At 55.8% G+C, this 20740-nt stretch overlaps 1 long non-coding RNA gene across 3 annotated transcripts; it reads right to left on the reverse strand.

Moving 5' to 3' along the window:
* Positions 1–15765: 15765 nt before the first annotated feature.
* Positions 15766–18810, reverse strand: LOC132688551 (uncharacterized). Of its 3 annotated transcripts, none has more exons than XR_013554450.2 (5): positions 18571–18810; positions 17913–18035; positions 17257–17417; positions 16058–16099; positions 15766–15821 (listed from the first exon to the last, which is right to left on the reverse strand). It is a non-coding gene; the product is annotated as an uncharacterized LOC132688551 (long non-coding RNA). The 3 variants fall into 3 exon arrangements; XR_009614574.3 differs by having other exon boundaries at positions 18209–18810; XR_009614572.3 differs by having other exon boundaries at positions 16058–16102; positions 18209–18810.
* Between the last annotated feature and the right edge of the window lie 1930 nt (positions 18811–20740).

Raw genomic sequence — 20740 nt, forward strand, 5'->3', positions numbered from 1 at the left:
GAATGTGTTTAAAAGTGCTTCTCTCTTACAAAGGAGGGCGGGCACAGCGGAAGGGGGACCTGAACCCCAGAGCCCGTCCACACGGTATGTCGCACACCGTGCGGCCCCAAGGCCTGGGGCAGGTGCCAGAGAAGGCCTCCCGGGGTGGCCGGTGCCCCAGCAGCCCCCCCCCCCCCGCCCCCCGCTGGTGCTCCCAGCCGGCCACGGGGGACTCTGCAGCCACGCCTCTGTCTCCTGCCGCGCCCCGTTTCCCCTCATCTCTAACTCCTCTGTGTCTGGAGGGGTGAGGAGGCAAAATGAAGCGGGTCTCTAGAAAGTGCTGATCCGTGGTGGGTCACAGTAGGACCCCGTCCCCAGGAAGACCACCCCAGCGTTCCGTCCGCACATTCACGCGATGGTCCCTCTCAGCCTCACAGCTGCCCCGGGAGACACATTTCGGAAGCCATGGTTTGCCGCATTCTGCAGATGAGGGAAGGACCCACAGGGGTTCGGTGGCCCGCCCACCGTGATGCAGACGAGGAGCCTCTGGGGACGCACCCCTGGCCCGCAGCTCAGCGTTCTCCGCTGCTCAGCATATGCTGCTGCTGACAGACTCAGGGCACCCCCAAACCCACCTCACACCCCGGCGTTGCCCCACAGGGCTGGGTTCTCTCTTCTTCAACAGCTTGAGCTAAAGGAGCATTTGTGGCTTCGCTCCTGATGCAAACACCAATCTAAATTGTGTGCTCCCCACCCCAGATTCCACAGCCTTCCTAACAGAGAAGATGCCCACTGCTGACCTGAGGACGTGGGACAAGAACAGCAGGCGGCCGCCTGTTTGGACTGGTTCCATGAATCCAGGCAGGAATCCATTCCTTGGCCCAAACCTCCCCTATCTGCTCTGCTAATCGGAGTAATTTTTCATTCATCCCTTAGAACTGCGATTTTAAAGAGCAGAGCCTCCTGGGAAAGTGACCTTCTTAGGAGCAGGTCTCCGTGAGTCAGAGAGAAAGTGTTTACGAAGGTGTCCGGAGACACAGGGGAACTTCCCGCCTTGCACCCCCACTGGGGAAGAAGAGATTTCTGTATCACAGCCAAAAACGAAAGATGTCCTCCTAAATATCATTCTGGACATGGTGCTTTCCGCTTTCCAGCTTCAGTTGGTAAGATGGTTCTTCTACTTAATGACTTCTCTTTGATGCCATGTCAACCTTTTTGTCCCTCCAGGCAGGATCTACCAGACATTGTCAGATGGCCGCTGGACGCACCAGCCTCGCCGTGGAGCCCTGTCTACAGAGGGGCTTGTCGGATAACGAAACGCTTCAGGGTGTCATTTCTGAAACAGTGCAAATAGCGTCTTCAGATGGAGAATTCTACCAAACATTTGAAGAAGAATTAACACTGATCCTTCTCAAACTCTTCCAAAGCATGGAAGAGGAGGGACCACTTTCAAACTTATGGTACGAGGCCAGAGTCACCCTGAGACCAAAACCAGACAAGGTCACTGCAAGAAAAGAAAATCACAGACTCGGGCACCTGGGTGGCTCAGTCGGTTGAGCATCTGACTCTTGATTTCAGCTCAGGTCACGATCTCAAGGTTCATGAGTTCGAGCCCTGCATCGGGCTCTCTGCTGACAGCATAGAGCCCACTTGGGATTCTCTCCCTCCCTCTCTCTGCCCCTCCCCTGCTCTCTCTCTCTCTCTCTCTCAAAATAAATAAACATTTTAAAAAAAGAAGAAGAAAAAGAAAATCATAGGCCACCATCCCTGATGAACATAAATACAAAATTTCTCAACAAATTCAGCAAACCAAATTCAACAGCACATTAAAGGATCATGCATCACGATTGATGGGATTTATTTCAGCGACCCACGAATCAATCAACGTGATCACCACAATGACAAAATGACGAACAAAAATCAGACTACAGAACATCTTCAAGCATCTGGAAAAAAAAAAATCTGACGGTGTGGTTCCAGGCTCTAAATTTCCATATGAGAATTTGTTAGCATTACTCTTTGTTTTTAATTCTTCTAGGTCAGCACTACAAACAGGTAAAGAGTGAAGGCATAGTTTTTAAACAATAAAACAGTCTCCTGTTTTAAACTGATTAAACTCTGTTTAGTCAATGGACAGACCTTTTGTGAACATGTGTTGTGGGTGACTCTGGGGGGGCAGAGGGGGCCCCGTTGACCCACTGCGGTCTCTGCCATGGACCCCAGAAGTGCCCCCCGGCTTCTCTGGAAGCTCACCCATGACTTCTTCCGTCTGAATCAAAAGGCCTCGCCCTGGGGCCTCGTTCCCCTGGGCACCTCGGCTGCATCACATTTTACCAAGTCCCCTCCTGGAAAGACATGTTTTTTTCTGGTGTGCGGAGAATTCTAGAACCCTAATTTTCCTCTGTGCAGCCAGTGGTTGATAGGTTTCTTTGCTGGTGGGTCTTCTCAGTGTGTCTCCTGTTGCCAAGTACGGACAACAGACAGGCAGCTCGGGGCTTTTGCCTGAGCCCCATTTAATGGTTACTTCAAACTTCAGGAACAATAAATACCACAAATGAGTTAAAAGAAAGAAGAGTGGCTGCTTCCCCACGACATACATGCAGAGCAACTAATTTCTGAGCGCTCCCCATATTTGTATCGTTTAATCTTCCCCATAACCCTGTGAGGAGGGATTGATCTGATAGCCATTTATAGGGAGGGGAGGGTCCGAAAGTTCCTGAACTTGCTCGGGGCCAGAAAAGGAGGCCTTCCAAGTCACCTGGCTGACGGGTCAGTGAAGGGTCTGGGGTGGGGAGCCACGGAGGCTTGGCTAACCTGAGCTACAAAGAATGAAAGAGTGAATGGGGTCCCTGGGGGGCTCAGCTGGTTAAGTGACCAACTTCGGCCCAGGTCATGATCATGAGTTCGAGCCCCACATCGGGCCCTGTGCTGACAGCTGGGAGCCTGGAGCCTCCTTCAGAGTCTGTATCTCCCTCTCTCTCTCTCTGTCCCTCCCCTGCCCATGCTCTGTCTGCCTCTCAAAAATAAATAAGTGTTAAAATAAATAAATAAATAAATAAATAAATAAATAAGTGAGTGAATGAACGAATGGAGTCTCATTGGGAGGGTTCGGGGCTGGTTCACAGAACCAGAGGGCAGAACTTGCAGTCCTGGGGCTCCGTGCAGGACGTCCACAGGAAGACCTTCTGGTCCCCTCCCACACCCGGGTGTGTCTGTCCTGAGCCCCAGGAGGGGCACTGCACCAGCGGTCACGGGGGTCCAGAGGGCCAGCGGCTGCAGAGCCCTCCGCACACACCGTGACCCGGAAGAGGGAGCCTGGGGCTTGGCGGTGGGGCCCCCGCGCTTCAGATGCTGTGTCTCACAGTCCGAAGGGAAGAGTCTGTTGTTTCATTTACTGTTTGGGAGGCTGCTCTTCTCCAGGTTTGTCCTTTCTGAACCAGAATCGAGTCTCCTGACCATAAAAAAAAAGGTGACAAATCTGAAGAGCTTGGAGCTGGACATCAGGGCAGCCGCTCGGGGGAGACGCGTGGGCGTCTGTGGTCTCCATTCCACGGATGGGAACGAAGGCTGGGCCGCGGCCGAGCTTACGGTCACAAGCGTCCTGCTCTCGTGCGAGGGGCACGCGTGTGCAGAGTCGTCTGAGAGCCCGCGGAATACTGACTCCTGCCGGCCGGCTGCATTGCGATGCTTCCTTAGTTAGCATAAGGCCCAATCTCCTGTCTTGCAAAGTGGCCACTGGCCACCAGCACGACGTCCTCTCCCACCCGACAGCAAGCAGAGGTGAGCTTGGCCCCCGTGGGGAGCCAGGCCCCCGTGTCCGCTCCTGCCTGGCCGCCGTGGTGCGTGGTCTCCGGGGGTGGGGACGATGCGGACAGCGCAGAAGGATCGCATGCAGCCGGCGTCTCTGTTCTGATGTGACGCAGCCCGCACGTTGTGCGCACAGGACATCCTTTCAGGAGACAAGGGCGGTGAGGAATTGCAACGTTTTCAAAGCATCAGACCCGAGTCAGCCCTGCCCCCACTGTACCTGCAGGAAGTGTTTCTGGTCCCTTTAATACCGACCTTCGGAGCCACCGGCCTAGGACGCGGTCCGTGATGCATCAGATGTCACTGATTGGGGTGCCTGGCCCACCGGCAGGCGGGGTTAAGAGAGAGGACCCCCCCCCCCCGACGAGAAGATCCCGTGGCAGACGTAAGGCCGTCAACCACTCCACTGAGGCCAGCTCCAGAGAAGGAAAAACACCCCGTTGGTTCTGGCCTACCCACCCACTCTTCCCGTGGGCTGTTCCCACCCACTCTTCCCGTGGGCTGTTCTCGTGGACTGATCCTTCATTTCTTTCCCACTGAGCCTGGGCAAGCACATTCCCCGCCACGCCGTCACTGAAGGTGGCCCCTGAGAGAAGTGGTGTAGACGAGCCAGCCTCTGCCCCGGGACGCTAATGACACCAGCTGCGGAGCGTCTTGAATTCTCTTCCAAAAGAAATGCTACCCATTGTCAGCTGCTTTCAGACGAGGTCAGGCCGGGAAGAGGGGGGTGGCCACCACAGTCGCCGTTGGGCCCTATCGTTCACCCGGTACGTCAAGGTGGATTACAAAAAAGCCCAGCTCAGACCCTGCTGCAGAGGAAGACCTCCTTCCGCTGACACCTGGCCAGAGTCCTTCTCTCCTGGTGGGTGCAGGCGGCCATATATCTGGAGCCCCTCTGAGCCTGGGATATGGAGAGTATGCTTGTGTGTGTGTGTGTGTGTGTGTGTGTGTGTGTATGCATGTGTGCACATGTGCATGCTTGTGTATATGCACAAACACGCTTGTGTGTGCATGCAAGCTTGTGGGTGTGCATGCTTATGTATGCAGCTCATGTGTGCGTCCACACATGCTTGTGTGTGTGCGTGGTTGTGCATGTGCATATGTGTACTTGTGTATGTGTGCACAGGTGTGCAGGATTGTGTGTGTGCGTGCTTGTGTATGTGTGCACACTGGTGTGTGTGCGTGCTTGTGTTACACACATGTGTACATGCATGCTTGCGTGTGTGCGCACATCCATGTCTCTCTGTGTGTGCATGCATGTGTGCTTGTGTGTGTGCACACACCCATGTCTGTGTGTATGCACATGCTTGTGTGTGTGCATGCTTGTGTGTGCATATGTGTACTTGTGTGTGTGTATGATTGTGTGTGTGCACGCTTGTGTGTGTGTGTGTGTGTTTGTGTGCATGAGCACGCACACACTGCTGTCGTACAGAAGCTTGGTGTGGAAGGAGTCTCAGGTCCCTCTGCAAGGATGTGTCCTTCAAGTCAGGCAAGTCAGGCTGCAGCCCGGCCTGGCAGGGACACAGATGGCCACGTTGCGGCCACAGCTGGTGGGAACAGAGCTGCTGGCCCACTGGTGAGCCTGTCTGCCCGCTCCCTGCCTCAGGATTGCTTGGCTCTCTCCTCTGGCTGCCGAACCCAGCCCAGGAGAGACCTGAGCGTCTTAGGAGCTGACTAACCACCTAATTCATTTTGCATATGCTCTTTTTGGCCGGCACAGCCACCAACTGGTCCCAGGTTTGACCTGGTTAGAAGTGGAGGTCAGATACTCCAAGGTTGCTCACACACAGACACAGTCTTTGCTGCTCGGTCTAATCTGATCATCTATTCAGTTTCAAAAACGCTTCAGTTTGTTAAGCTCTGGACACAATGGCTCCCAGTATTACTAGCTAGGTCTGCAGGTGGAGTCTTTATTTCGACTCTTTTTTTTAACTAATTACATTTGTCATCCACTAAGAGTAGACACTTGGTAAACGTTAAAATAACTGGCCGACTGCTCAGGTAATTTTTATTAAATAAGGCATTGGAAACAAGGGGCTAATTTCCTCCAAGTTGTTTTATCAATAGGCAAACAACAAGCAGGCACGTCTATCTGGCTCAGTCAGACTCTGGATTTCGGCTCAGGTCATGACCTCACAGTGCGTGAGTTACAGGCCTGAGCCCAGCTCTGTGCTGACGGTGCAGAACCTGCTTGGGATTCTCTGTGTCTGCACCCACCGCCCAATTACTCTCTCTCTCTCTCCCTATCTCTCTCAAAATAGATAAATACACACTTTAAAAAAAACAAAATAAGATGAAGCTTTTAAAAAAATGATGAAAGAACATTTACTACCAGGCATTGGATAGAAATCCAAGTTCTACTGCTCAAACGGAAAGAAATACATTGGTTTATGAAACTGTAAAGATGAAGGAGCCTCCTTCAGGCGCGGCTGGATTCAGGAGTCCTCACAACATCCACAGTTAGTTCTCCATTCTGAGCTCTACTGGTCTCTAACGGTGCTTGTGATTTGGATTTAATTCTCCTCTGCTACAATCACAGTCAATCCACATGGCAGAAAGAAATATTTAAAGGCCAAATTTCCTGCAACTCATGATCACAAAGTAAGAGGAAGCCACCCCTCGCCCTGAAGGGTGGAAAGTCCCCAGGGAAGTCTGGCACGGTCGGGGTCACATGAACACTCTGGGTCAGCGGTCTGCCTGGGGGTCTCGCCTTCAGCTGCTCAGGCTGGGGAGGGAGCACAGAAGATCCACAGCCTCCCTGGGGTTTCGTGCAGTAGCTGGCAGGTGTGCATCCTCTTGACGCCCCTCCTGCCCACACCCGGGGCAAACAAGGCCGCCTGGGTGCATCGCAGGCAGAAACAGGCAGTTGGCAGGTCAAAATGTCCCCAAAGTAAAACGTGAAGAAATGATGGCATACATTTTCACCTATAGGAGTTAACACACTGATAATATCTGCTGTCGAACAGAATGTGTCGGGAGGTTGGTGGCATAAAAGCACACTGAGGTATCGCCTCTGGAGACGAAATATCTACCAGTTCAATTTTTTATGTTTATTTATTTTTGAGACAGAGAGAGAGAGACAGAGCACAAGCAGGGGAGGGGCAGAGGGAGAGGGAGACCCAGAATCCGGAGCAGGCTCCAGGCTCCGAGCTGTCAGCCCAGAGCCGGACGCGGGGCTCGAACTCACAGACCGCGAGATCATGACCTGAGCCGAAGTCGGACACTCAACCGACTGAGCCACCCAGGTGCCCTAATTCTTTCAATGAATATATACTTGAACTCAGAAATTCCACACCTCAGAATTTACTATTCTACAGATGGACATTCACAAGTGTGGAGAAATATATGCACTGTGTTATTGGAAAATTTTTAAAGAACAGGAAAGATCGAAATATCCATCCATGGATGTCACGTTAAATTACTCGTGGTCATGCCACAAAGAAGTCATGAAAAGAACAAGTTGATTCTGCTGTTACTGATATGGAAATTGTCACAAGACATATTATAGATGATCATGTTGTTTATTAATATGCAAGAAATCATCCAATTTGTGCTTCTTTACTTTCAGAAATCTTTGTGTGTGTATGAGGGAGACAGACAGGCAGACAGAGAGAGGGAATGTAGAGAAAGACGGACAGCGAACGCATAGCCGTCGTCTGTTTACAACTAACCTCAGAGTGTAGACTTTGGATTGCTTTCCGCTCTTCACTATTTTGAAAGTATTTTGGATACTTGTGAAAACACACACACGTGCACCCCTCTACTGCCTCAGGAGGATGGAGTGCTGGCAGGTGTCCCGCTGGTCTAAGATGGTGACCGTTTATTTGTGAGGTTTGGATCCACTTTGCCAAAGCCCTTCCGCTGAGACTGGGGACCAGTCAGCACTCATACTCGATAGAAGTACGTGAGAACACAGTCCTTTCCTTCCCCAAAATGTGACTATTATAACTAAGAGCAAAAGTCTTTAATGACATGGGTATCGCCACGCTAATGCACTTTCCACACGTTAGTGCTGCTTGTCTGTACCGCCAGGAATCTCCCCTTCTAGAAAAATTTAAACCGCTTAGCAAGGAATGATTGACACGGAATGAAACACACGTACTTACAGCGTACAATTTGGTCAGTCTTGACATATGTATACCCTTGCAAAGCCATACAGCCGTACAGAAAATTGTTCCCAACCGTCCAAAGTTTCCTTGCTCTCCTCCCTTCTGCCCCTCCCCCACTCCCAGGCCCCATCAACCGCCTACCTGTCTTCTGTCGGGTTGGGTGAATTTGCATCTTTTAAGTTTTACATAAATGGATCTTTCAGTCTGGATGCTTTCAGTCAGCATAATTATTCCGAGATATGACCACGTGGTGTGTGTCTGTAGCTCACCCCTTCTCATCGCTGCGGAGCTCTCTGTTGTACGGCCACGCACCTGTGAGTGTGTGTGTGCTGATTGGTTATTCCAGGTTTGGGCTATTACAGATAAAGTCACTACGGACGTTCCCGTGCAAGTCTTGGCGTGACACCTACTTAGCCCTTGGAAGAATACTGGGAATAGAATGCCAGCTCACGTACGTGGTAGGCGTGCGCTTGACTTCTTAAGGAACCGACAGACTGTTTCCCTAGGTGGTCGCACCATTCCACGTGCCCTCCAGCGGCACCTGAGGGTTCCGGGTCCTCCACACCCTCGCCAACACTCAGCGTGGTCAGTCTAGTTTTGCGCGTTCCAAGAGGTATGTCGTGGTTTATGCTGTGGGAGGTCCGTTTTTAGCTAGCACTCACGGTCACGCGAGTGTGGATCATTCGTGAAAAGACAGGGTCTGAGAGCCTTGAGTGAACTCATCCAAATAGCTACTGTATTCTCTTTATCACAGAATTCCATAATCCTGTTGGAAAGAGCTATAAAGTTTGTAGGACATGTGTTTTCTACACTTTTCTTTGTTCGCTTTATTTTAGATAGTGCTTTAAATGTTGTGCTATATTTCCTATTGTCCCACAAGTAGAATTCTGCTTCAATAAAATTGATAAGAAATAAAATATTGCAATATTTATATTTAACCTTTATTACAATGTACAAAATTTATATTTAAATTCCATTAAAGTAGATGCCGTTAGATTTCCAAAAATGACAATATTGGATTTCTTATTTCAGGGGATGTGCAATGGATTGAGTGCATGTTTGGGAAGAATGCCACACGGTCCAGATTGCAAGCATTTGGAAATTGAGTATTTATTTCTGCTGTACCTATTACTAGGTGTGTACATACGTGCATGTGCACGTGAGTGTGCACACTCATGCTCACGCACACGCACAGTTTAACGGAAAGCCCGGTGCCCTCGGCTGAGTAGGGGAGAAGTGGTCTTCCCCAGGATGCTGGTAGCAGTAGACAGACGCCAAGAGGTAGGTCTAGGTGTGCCTGTTTGCAAAGCCTGTGTCTACACGGCCGGGCAGGAAGCGTCCTCTCTGCCCAGCCAGGGAACCGGGAGTGAGGCCAGCACACATACCCGAGAGTAGCTGCTGACGGCAGGGGCTGTCACGCTGAATCGTCACCCAAGGGGCCCGCACTGTGCTGCGTGGTGGGACAGCCCAGCTCCGGGTCTGGAATGAGCACTCAGTGTTTGAGACACAAGGAATCAGCCCTACTGTCCTCCTCCTTCTCGCTCTGTTAACACAGTAAGATCTCATTGCCTTTCCTTTTCCCCAAAATGCACTTTTCCCTTGATAGCACGCTTCCACAAAAACTTGGAAGTCACAGGGGATAAGGAGATCCCAATTTGGATGCCGAAAAGGCCTGCTGTGTGGAGACAAAGGATCTGGGGCCAACAGGCCAGAGTGCGGAGGCATGAGTCACTCACCAAAAGCACACACGCCTTGAGGGCTGAGTGGTTGCTAAACTGGGACCCCGGGGCCGGGGCTGAGGAGGTCACTGATGTCTGGGAGGAGGATCTGAATGGCAGGCTTCTAGCAAATGGTTCAGAAATTGATCTGCATGAACTTTCCGGAAGCACACTCTCCGCCTCCACATCCAGGTGTGCTCACCATTAAGGCCCAGGGCTCCTCTCCAGCCTGCTAATCGCTCCCGGGCATCCTTGCCGTCTGCCGCCTCGGAACACGCGAGGCTGGAGCCTGGCCTCCTGGGGCCTCGGAGGCCCCCTCCCCAGCCCGAGAGAGAGAGAGCTAAGTGAAGCAGTGCATCCAAGCGTCTACACGGAGTCCCACAGACAGCAGGCGCTCGAGGGAGGAGGTAGCCACCACCAGGTTTTGAGAAGCCTCTTACGTATTAAGAACATTTCACACCATCCAGTTTCTTAAATGCATTAATAAAACAACCAAAATGGCACTTGTATTCGTTAGAACGCCTGATGAAGAATCGTGTTTGATGTAAACAACACGTCCATGGCGGAGAGAGCCATCAAACCTGGGTGGTTGCTCAGATACGGAGCCGGTCTCGTTAGATGGGGTGTTGTGCGAGGTTAGCTGCCTGGAAAGGTTGCACCGGCTCGGCCCTCCGGAGCGCGTGCCCGGACGCGGCCAGGAACAAGGGCAGCACGGCCTTTGCATCCGCAAGGGAACCGCCCAACCTTCCTCTGGTCCAAGTTTGGGTTTCTCCACCTCCCTTGCTCGACTTTCAGACACGACTGCCAGCAATTCTGAACACTAGTGGGTTATTTTAGCCGCAGGGACACATGAAACCCGTGGCCCCTGCATCTCCCGAATGCGGAGTCCAACTGACCGACTCCCACTGTATTTCCTTCCTGCCGTTGTAGGAATGACCGCAAGGCTGGTGAGGACCGTAGTCAAGGAGCCAGCGGCCTGGGGAAGGTGCCCGCTGGGCCAGCTGACCTGGAGACGTCTGGGTCACGAACGGGAGTGCTCTTTGTGCACGTATAATGCTTGACAGCTGATGGCATTTCTGTGGCCGGAAGTGCCTTTGAAACTCACCGTCCTGTGAAGCACGCAGGTTGGGAGCCCTGCGCGGAAGGGCGTGTGTGGGGCCGTGAGCGCAGCTCCCCGGGCTTTGTGAAGACTTTGCCAGAGTCCTTGTCCAGACTCCTTCAGGTTCAACAAAGTCATGCTGCAATTTAAAGTATTCTTCTTTTTTTTTTTTTTTGACCCAAGTCTTTGTTCTGAGACACCTAGCTCGGATCGTGGGTACTCTGCTGTCCCTGGAGCCCCCGCCCAACAGAGCGAGCCCGTCCTTCTCCCACAGGACCCTCCTCACCTATTTGGACAGGACCCCCCTCGCCTATTTGGAAAGCCACGACCCCCCCCCCCCAAGGAAAGAGTCCTTGTCCTCAGGTTCCCCAACTGCTGCCTGCAGGGTGGGGCCTGGGGGCCTGTCCCCGCTGTCCCCAGCCCCGCTCCAGCACGGGGTCCTGGCCGAAGTGTGGTGCCCGGGCCGGACCTGTAAAGGGGGCCGTGCGGAGAGCACAAGAGCCAGGAATGTCTGCAGCCCTCACAGCACGTGACTGTGTCCCTGAGACCGGTGGTGAGGGGCGTGTGCGGGCCTCTCTCTCCCCTTCCGTGGAAGGCCCAGAGACGTGGTGACGATACATCACCTGGTCAGCGAAGAGAGCGCCCCAGTGTCCTGTCAGCGCTGACCGTCACTCTGTGTCTGTTCCCTGGACGGGTTTCTGCCGCCCATCCAGCCCATGTTAACTCCCTGGTCAAACCCACCATCCCGGCCTCCCTGCGTCCCTTCCGGCCTCCCACGTTATGTCACCGCTTCTTCCTTACTTACGTGGCTCCTAGTCTCTACTAGGGCCCCTCGAAGCACTGAGGTTTCGAACCCTGTCCCTGTCTTCTGTCACCTTGCTGACGTCTCTCTCTTTCAGCTGAGGCTCGTTCTCCCTCTGGCGTTTTTGCAAAAGGCCCCTTTGAGGCCTCCGCCCCATTTTCTTCGAACAAACTGCTCTGCTGTGTGTGCCCCCGTGCGGGTCTGGGGGGGACGTGGGGCCCCTGTCTGTCCTGCCCTTCGTCTCTCCGTCTGTGTACATCAGCTGCCCAGGCGAGCGGGATTCTCTAAGGGTTACTGGCCTTTTAAAACACCAGCACCAACACCACGAGTGCTGTGTTATGCACTGAACACGTGCTCTGAGAAGGGGTGGGGCAGAGCTTCATCGGGGTCTGCCATCACCTGAGGAGGCGTGAGTCACGCAGACCCTTACGGACGACGAGCCCCAAGGATTGTTACTGTTGGAAAGCTCACTGGGTGCTCTCTGCCCAAAACACTCGGCTTGAATCGAGCCCCCAGACCCTGCATGGAGTTGAACCTACTCGGGAATATTTGCTCTTTGCCAGGCTGGACCAGTGTAGTGATTCCCCAAGTGTGGAGGACCCGCCTCCCAACAGCACCGTGAGTATTAAGACCCTGCATCCCTCGTGTCCCTCCCGTGTCAGCATCTCCATTGATGGGGACTGGAAATCTGGACTTTGGCAAGCACTCTGGGCCATCTTCATCCACACTAAAATGTAAAGGGTCCTACGTAGAGATCGTTAGGGAGAGGTGGTGATATTTTCCAATACGGAAGCAATGACCTCAGGCCCCTGGTCCACTGGCACTATTTCTATGGGACCATGGGACAGGACAGTCCCTGGAGACCCAGCGAGGGCAGCTGTCCTGCAGTTAGATGAGGGTCCAGTCCATGAAAGGAGGCTGGGGATCGGCCAGAATGGGGGAGCCCTGGGGGGAGTCTGTGCTGGTCCCACCACCGTCCCAGCGGGCCACTGAGGGATATGCATTTGAGAGGGTGTGGTGAGTCCCCAGCCCCGTAAGCACAGGGTGACCTGGGAACCCTCATGCTGGACAAGAGTAGTTTGAGTCAAATGGGGCTTCGGTGATGATCGCACTGGACCACAGGCACCATTTGGGGCCGTCCCAGCAGACTGGGACACACGGTCTGCCCCACCACCATCCTTGTTTTGAAAACGCACATGTGTCCCAAGAGGATGGCTACATTAGGGGACGACTGAGCACAACACACATGTCACGTTTGTTTACCTGCGAGCTTGTCCAACAGACACACGAGGCGGCTGCACGTCCCCGAAGTGACCCACGTGGGTGCACACCGCGTCCCCGCACTGACCCGGGTGCGCGCACACAGCCGCACGCGCACCTGATCCTGGGGCCAGGAGCCATCCCTGTTCGATGTCACAGATTTGTCCTCTCGTCTCATGTGAACCTCTTCCACCGGCGAGCCTGGGCGCAGTCCTTGTGACCCCCTTCCGCAGTGCACCGCAGGCTTTTCGGAAGGTAAGGTGTTTACTGCAGGGCAAGGCAGGTGTGCAGGTGATGAGTCCTGCTGCAGCCATTTTTATTAGGTTCCTTTTTTCCAAGGAGCCACTGATAAGATTTCTGGGTGTCGTGTCTCTACTCCCATAAGTCCGGGAGCTTATTGCACAATTTTGCACACTGTGGTGATTTTCAGGAGCATGTGTGCTGCACCAAAGAAAACTCCCCCCACACAGAGCCCCCAGCCTCTCTGCGCCCCCCCACAGTTCCCAGCACAGGCCACGGGAAAGGAGGCTGGGAGGAAGGAGGTCACAGTATCTGCAAAACCCTCACACCAAGAGCCTAGATTTTCCTCAGGGTCTTTGTGACCCCGTAAAAGAGTGACAGGCTCAGTGATTTATATTTCTCTTCTTTCCAAGGGAAGTTCATGGTGAGAATAATTTAGGGCACGTTGAGAGCAGGGGCAGGGGGGCCAGCGGGTCTGGCATCTGCACATTTCTGGTTCAGGTACAGCCTGACTGTGCCCTCCCCGCCCCCCTGCAAACGTCCCACCAGGCTTGCCTCAGCCAGGCCTGGGGCCTGGGTCTGTGCAGCGCAGTGGTGTGGTCTCCGGTGGACGGGGAACCTTGTGGACTCCACGAGACCTCAGATCCAGCAGACGACATGGGACTTCCTGAGCAAGCACTCTGGCTGTGTGCAGGGGAGGGTGTGCAGGGGGAGGAGCATAGGGGGAGGTGCGCAGGGAGGGTGTACAGGGGAGGGTGTTCAGAGGGAGGTGTGCAGGGGAGGGTGTGCAGGGGAGGGTGTGCAAGGGAGGGTGTGCAAGGGAGGGTGTGCAAGGGAGGTGTGCAGGGGAGGGTGTGCAGGGGAGGGTGTGCAAGGGAGGGTGTTCAGGGGGAGGTGTGCAGGGGAGGGTGTGCAGGGGGAGGTGTGCAGGGGAGGGTGTTCAGGGGAGGGTGTGCAAGGGAGGTGTGCAGCGGGAGGTGTGCAGGGGAGGGTGTGCAGGGGAGGGTGTGCAAGGGAGGTGTGCAGCAGGAGGTGTGCAGGGGAGGGTGTGCAGGGGAGGGTGTGCAGGGGAGGGTGTGCAGGGGGAGGTGTGCAGGGGAGGGTGTGCAGGGGGAGGTGTGCAGGGGAGGGTGTGCAGGGGGGGTGTGCAAGGGAGGGTGTGCAAGGGAGGTGTGCAGCGGGAGGTGTGCAGGGGAGGGTGTTCAGGGGAGGGTGTGCAAGGGAGGGTGTTCAGGGGGAGGTGTACAGGGGAGGGTGTGCAGGGGGAGGTGTGCAGGGGAGGGTGTGCAGGGGAGGGTGTGCAAGGGAGGGTGTTCAGGGGGAGGTGTGCAGGGGAGGGTGTGCAGGGGAGGGTGTGCAAGGGAGGGTGTGCAAGGGAGGGTGTTCAGGGGGAGGTGTGCAGGGGAGGGTGTGCAGGGGAGGGTGTGCAAAGGGAGCAGGCCTGCTAACTTTCCTTCTGTCTGTCTGTCCCTCTGTCATCAGCTCAGACGGTAAGAGGCTTTGTAAGTTTCCCAAGAAAAATGTCACTCGTTTGCCTGCTGGAAATCCCAGTGAATTTCTAATGACTCCCTTGGTGGGGACCCCTCTCCCCATGCTAAGTGAAGAGTGGAGAAGAGGGGGAGAGGGAGGAAGAGAGAAAAGGAAGGGACACCACCCTGGGGTCCGGGGGCATCGGGAAGACAGGTCCTGCCGGTCACCCAGCCGACAGGAGGTGCGCTGGGCACTTAGTGACGTGGCCGCGTTCCGTTGGGGGGAGGTGCCGAAGAGTTATGACGATGGGCGATGTGCACCCTTAGCGCGTGCGATGTAAACGCTGAGTTTGCCCAGGGTCCTGAATGTCGAGCTGGTGTCTGATGGTCTCCAGAGGCTTCCGTGCCTGGCTGCGTGCTGCCGCCGTGGAAGAGGGTGTGGGGACACAGCAGGGCGCCCTCCTGACTTCACAAAGTCTTGCTCAGCCTTCGCACATGGTTCATAGAGCGCCTCACGCTGTGGGCAGTGGCTCTGGAGAAACTCAAGGCACAGGTTCTGGAAGCCCTGGACACGCCCCACGCGGCTCAGGCTGAACGCCTTAATCTGGGCATCTCTGTGCGTGTTCCTCTCTGCCTCGAGGACAGCCACCCCAGCCATCAGAAACAGTCTCCGCGGATAACGTGGCTCCTTCGGGAGCCTCCCCGGTGCTCTGATTTGGGTCTCACGGTGGGCAGGTCCTCGCCCCAGCTGGCCCCTCTTGCCTGACATTCTCATATCATACGTGGATGCCTTCGTGCCAAGGGACCACCTAGTGCAAATACCCCTCATGTGTCACGACTGGCAACAGACTAATTCAGCCAGAGGTCTTCTGAGATCCCATCTGGGAGAAGTGCCTGCAGACCCGTGGCCACGGGTGTGTGGATGCGGGAGGGGACCCCAGGGAGGGCAAGATCTTTAAGATGACTTGGGGCTGGGGGCAGGCTGACGGCACTGTGGGGAGATTAGAGCCCCACATGCGGGCGTGATTAGAGGCTGAGACAAAGGAGAGGCTGTAAGAAATGCTCAGAAAACAGGGACGCCTTTAGATCATTCAAGAGCTGTGAGGTCCAGAGAGAAGGAGAGAAAGGGGCGGGCCGCAGAGAACAATTAGCAGTCCTTACAGACCATTGCCACATGGTCACCTGTCGGGAGCCCTGTGGGACAGGAGGTTTGCGTTGGCTGGACGCAGAGCTAGGACTTCCGGGGTCCACAGAGCTCGAGAGTCAGGGTCCAGACGGAGCATCTGCGACAGCATCTTTATTCCAAGTGTTGTGGGGCTGATGTGTCGTCTATTTCCACTGTGTTTGATAGAAAAGTCAGCATTATGAGGGCTAAACAGGGCACAGGTTCACCCCCCCAACAAAAGGACCCCAGGGGCAGGACTGGGTGCAGGTGGCAGCCTCCAGGGGCAGGGACACAAGCCCTCCTGTCTGATGGTCCCCCGTGGCACGTGCTCCGGGGTCCCAAACACCAGCTGTTCCGTTTCCTTCTAGAAGGCAGTGAGGAGGAACGGGGAGAAAGCCCCTGGGCTCACCTGAGGTCTTCCAACTGCAGGGCAATGCGTTTGCTGAACCGTCTGCTACAAAAGGAAAGTTTCATGACACTAAAGACTAGCAAAGAGGCCATCGAATACACACATACAGCTTCCAGGCTTCGTGTTCAAGTCTCGCCTGTAGCTAAACTGCCTGGATGACATTCGTGGATATAAAAAACAAAACATGGACCCGAGCAACACAGAACGGGCAATGGTCCCGAAAGTTGAGGCTCTTTGACTTTGAGACTGCTTGGCGACGAGAGACCACATCACGGGTCGCGAGAAGGAATCTGCTGTCAGAACAGTGTGTGTTTGAATCCTTGCGCTGCCTCTCGGTAGCTAAGCGACCCTGGGAAGGTCGTCATCTGGAAGTCAAAGTGAGCTTCAGCATCCTTGGCCGTCAAGTGAGAACAAGAGTAGTTACCTCGAGGGTCGTTACGGGGGATGAGGCTGCGTAACTCAGGCGTTTAGCACGGGACCTACTTCCTAGCTAGTATTCGACACCCACTGGCTAAAAGTCACAGCTCCTGTCAAGGATCCGAATTTACGCTCGCCGAGCAAATTCAGCACAGCCCGCGTGTGCCGTGTGGGCAGGACCCCGCGGTAGGGGTTCTGGGTCGGTACCCCCTCCACTGAGACCCTCCCGGGGGGTCCCCCCGGGCACAGGCCAGCCCACGCCCCTCCCCCAGATTTACCCCCTTCCGTGGGCTTCCCGGCCAGGCGGCCCTCAGGGACCTCTTCCCCGTCCTCCCAGCTCCGGCACGTGCCCACGCGGCCCCTCGGCCACAGGATCTTTCTCCACTGGACCCTGAGCTCTCTGGGGCAGAGAAAGGGCCAGGCCCTTTGGTAGATTTGTTTCCTCAAATGCAAACCCCAGGCACCTGCCTGGGAGTCAGCTTACACCGGAGGGTGGGGAGTGTCTTCACGACTCCGGGCACAAAGCCCCTTCGTTGGCCAGTAGCCGCGCTTTGACTTGTGTGACCGTATTTCAATCTCAGTCCTGTTCATCCCTCCCCACACCTTGTTCTTTCCCCACAAGCAGACGGCACACTCCCTGGATTCTTCCGGCACGCTATGCTTACCTAGAGTGGCCTCTTCCCTCCTGCCCAGGCCCCTGGATTCAAGGGGCATGGCTTCCGGGGAGAGGGGGAGCCGAGCCCACCTGAGCCCAGTCCACAGAGACGTGAGGGAGGACGCACCTGTGCCGCTTGTCCTGAGTGACGATGCTGCCACTGTGACGCCTCAGCCCGCCCTGGCTCTGCCCGGGCACCGCGTGCTACGGCCCCTGTGCTTGTCCACGGCCAGTATGTCCTGCCCCCCTGGAGGGGGCGGTCCTCAGGGGGCCGGGGAAGACTTGACCCTGTGGGGAAGAGCCGGGGCCCCAGCTGGACAATCAGCAGCCCCTTCCCGAGAGCCTCCTGTCTCCGAGGACAGGGCTGGTCCCTCCCTCCAGGACAAAGACGATGGTGGAGTCAGACGGTCACCCGATCCCAAATCCCCAGATGACCTGGGGCTTCAGAGAACCTAGGGTGCCCCTGGGGGCGAGGAGGGCTCAAGTCCAGAAGGCCACCCCTCCGTAGGGGTCATTCCCCCAAAAGACCACGGCCAGCAGGACCTTCCTGTCCCACCCGGGCTGCTCCACGCCACGGTCAGACGCCTGTCCTGACCTCCCCTCCTCCATGCGCTGGCCGCAGCACGTCCTGGACGTGAACACGCGTTTGCAAGAGCTCGGCTGTGAGCTGACTTAGGGACTAAGAACCGGACATGTCCTTCCCTCGCTCCCTCCTGTTTTCCGGGCCTCCTGGGACCAGGCTTTTCGCACTCTCGAGGGGGCCGAGTAAAAAGCCTACTTAACCACTGTCTTTGGGTCACAGGTGCATGGAGACTTCTGCTTCTTGAAGTTCGAATACAAGAGACAGGTAACACCTCGTCAGAAGAGATATTCCTGTGTCTCCAAGGCAACCCAGCATTTTCTCTCCTGGGGAAGAAAACGGCCACAGGGGAGACTCCATAGGGCTGGCTCAGCTGAGAGACAGAGAGAGAGAGAGAGAGAGAGAGAGAGAGAGAGAGGCGGGGAGCCTGAGGCATTCCCAGCAGCCAGGAAGGGGGGAGGCACGGAGAACACAGGTCCGGAAACGTGAGGGCCCCCACCTGGCCGGGTTCACCCCGGATGTTGTCTGGGATTTGAGGTCAGAAAGCAAGAGGGAGCCTCTGCTGACTGGGAGGTGGCCTAGGATGACTGGATCTCCAGTTCTGCATCCGGAGTCTGGTGGCCAGACTCCGGTGGCCAGGATGTCCTCCGGTCCCTGCCACCTCGGAGGCTTGTGTGACCTCACCAAGCCTCCCGCACTAATCTATACAACGAGGGTGATCATAGCCTCTCTCTTGGATTAAGTGGGTGGATGCCCATGACTGCTTAGAGGTGCACCAGGCGTTCAGAACTGCTCGTAGCTCCTAGTAATGACTAGTCATGACTCATGCCGTGTGAAGGTCCACAGAGGAGGTTAGGGTACCTCCACTGATTCTGGCTTTGGTGCTGTTCTGCACAACCTCGACCTGCCTTGAGACTGGGCTGGGCTTCTGTGTATGACTGTGCAGGCGGTGCACTGCACAACTCCAGATAGAGAAACACGTTGTACAGGACGCCCAGGCCCGGCTTCTGGTCCACGTGAGTCCGTCTGCCAGGGTGGAGGGTGTGCCCAGCCGCAGGAGGGGCGGGGGCACTGTGAAGGCCCCTTGGGGCCTGGGGTGTGGGCCGGACACAGGTCCCAGGCTCCACGCTGCCTGTGATACGAGCATATTCTGAAGCGAGAGGGGTGTCACAGAGGGCACCTGTGTCTGGGGTCAAGGGTGAGAGCAGCGGGGGCTGGGGACCAGGGTGGCAGGGGTGAACAAGGACCCCCCCCCCCCCAAGAGCTTCTTGGCTTTGCCTTGGGCTGGCCGGGTCATAGAAGACAGCACGCATCAATCCCCGGGTCATCACAGAAATCCCTTCCCTGCCCCCACCCCCGCAGGTGGCCTTGGCCTCTCGCTCTGGGAGGCCACGTCCAGGGCCCCTCCAGGTGGCACGTGGGTTGTGCAGCCTGGGGAGAACCGCCCAGCATCCTCCCCGCAGGCCCGGAGGTGGCTCTGCTGTCCCCGTCAGCTGTCCCCACTGTCAACTGCAGCTGCAGCTCTCAGCAGAGCGGGGGCTTGTTGTTTTCTCTCCAGGAAAAGAACGCCGTTGGCACCCAGAGCAAATTAAAATCGAGTGCAAAGCCATTTCCGGGTCACTTAAGCACAGCGGGTCACTAGCTTTCCGCGGCTCCCAGCACAGGAGACAGGGCCTTTCTGGGCCCTGCGAATTGCTCAGTGAGAAAGACATATCAGGATTTGGGGGTTTGTGTTTTTAAAGTACTTTATTACACAGTGCAGGGCACGCACCACGGCTCCACGGAAGGGACTCAGGAATGACAAACACAGGGTCGCAAGGCCTCTGCCCGAGTGGACGAGGCTTCGTTAGTTACCTGCCTCTCAAACTCTAACACGCTCGGGAAACTCTTGGGATCTTGTGAAAATGCAAATGCTACCCCAGCAGAGGCAGGATAAAGCCCAGGACTCCGCACCTCTGACCGCCTCCTGGGCCGGGACTCCACAGACCACGGAAAACCCAGCACGGGCCTCGCCGTCTTTGCGCGCAGAGAGCGGAAACGAGGAACGGCCTTTGTGTTTGTAAAGACGGGGAACAGAGAACAAAGGAAAACACGCAACAGAAACCATATGCCCACAACGCCTGGAATTGTCGCCGTCTGGCGTCCCGCAGAGAGCGCCCGGCACCCTGGATGGTGCGAGCACTGGCCGTGCGGACGGCACAGAGGCCCGCGGACCCTCAGGGTCAGCTCCAAGGCCTCCTCTCCCTCGTTCCCAAAGCCAAGGAGTCCTCAACTTGTAAAGAAGGAGACTCAGCACGGCCTCCGGCCCTGGGCCCCTGCCCCTGGCTCTCCACACGGCCACCTGCTCTGCTCCTTGCCAGCACGCGTGGACCCTCCCTGAGGGACTTAGGACCCCCCGGGGGACCTGGGACGATCTCACTTGGGATCCTCGACTGAATTCCGTCTGTAAAGACCCTTTTCCCAAATCGGTTCACACTCGCGGGTTCTCAGCAGCGGGACACGGGCGCCCCTCCCCACCGTGGTCACTCTCTGGTGCACCGCACACACCTGTTTGGTGGGAGTGTTTATGGAGAGCCCCCCCCCCCCCCAGCCCGCTGAGCGCCAGATGCGGCCAGCCCGCCTCCAGCCACTCCCTGCTGTCCACACCCCTCCCCGGGGGCCTCACCTCCTCACCATGGAAGGAGGTGACATATATTTGACGCAGGGAAGCCTTGCCTTTGTTCTGTGCCATCTGGCTGTTGATCCCGCGATGTCTTTTCATCTCTGCGGTTCCCAGGTGTGGTGAGTGAGGGGACGCCCCCCGGCTTTATAACTTCATGAAGCTTTTCCCCAAAGCCAACACTGGACTTCATTCCTCCAGCAGGGCTCCAAGGGTCTTGGGGGCAGGCCAACGATGCTCTCCATCCTTCCACTGCACCTGCCGGTCCATCGTGCTCCCTGGTCCAGGTGCCGGTCCCGGGAGCCCTCCCCGGTGCCCAGCTGGTACGGTGAGCAGGGAGGGACACCAAGGTGTCCCAAGCCGGGAAGGTCT

This window comes from Panthera onca, chromosome A3, assembly GCF_046562875.1.
Source record: "Panthera onca isolate mPanOnc1 chromosome A3, mPanOnc1 haplotype 2, whole genome shotgun sequence".
NCBI classification, from domain to species: domain Eukaryota; kingdom Metazoa; phylum Chordata; class Mammalia; order Carnivora; family Felidae; genus Panthera; species Panthera onca.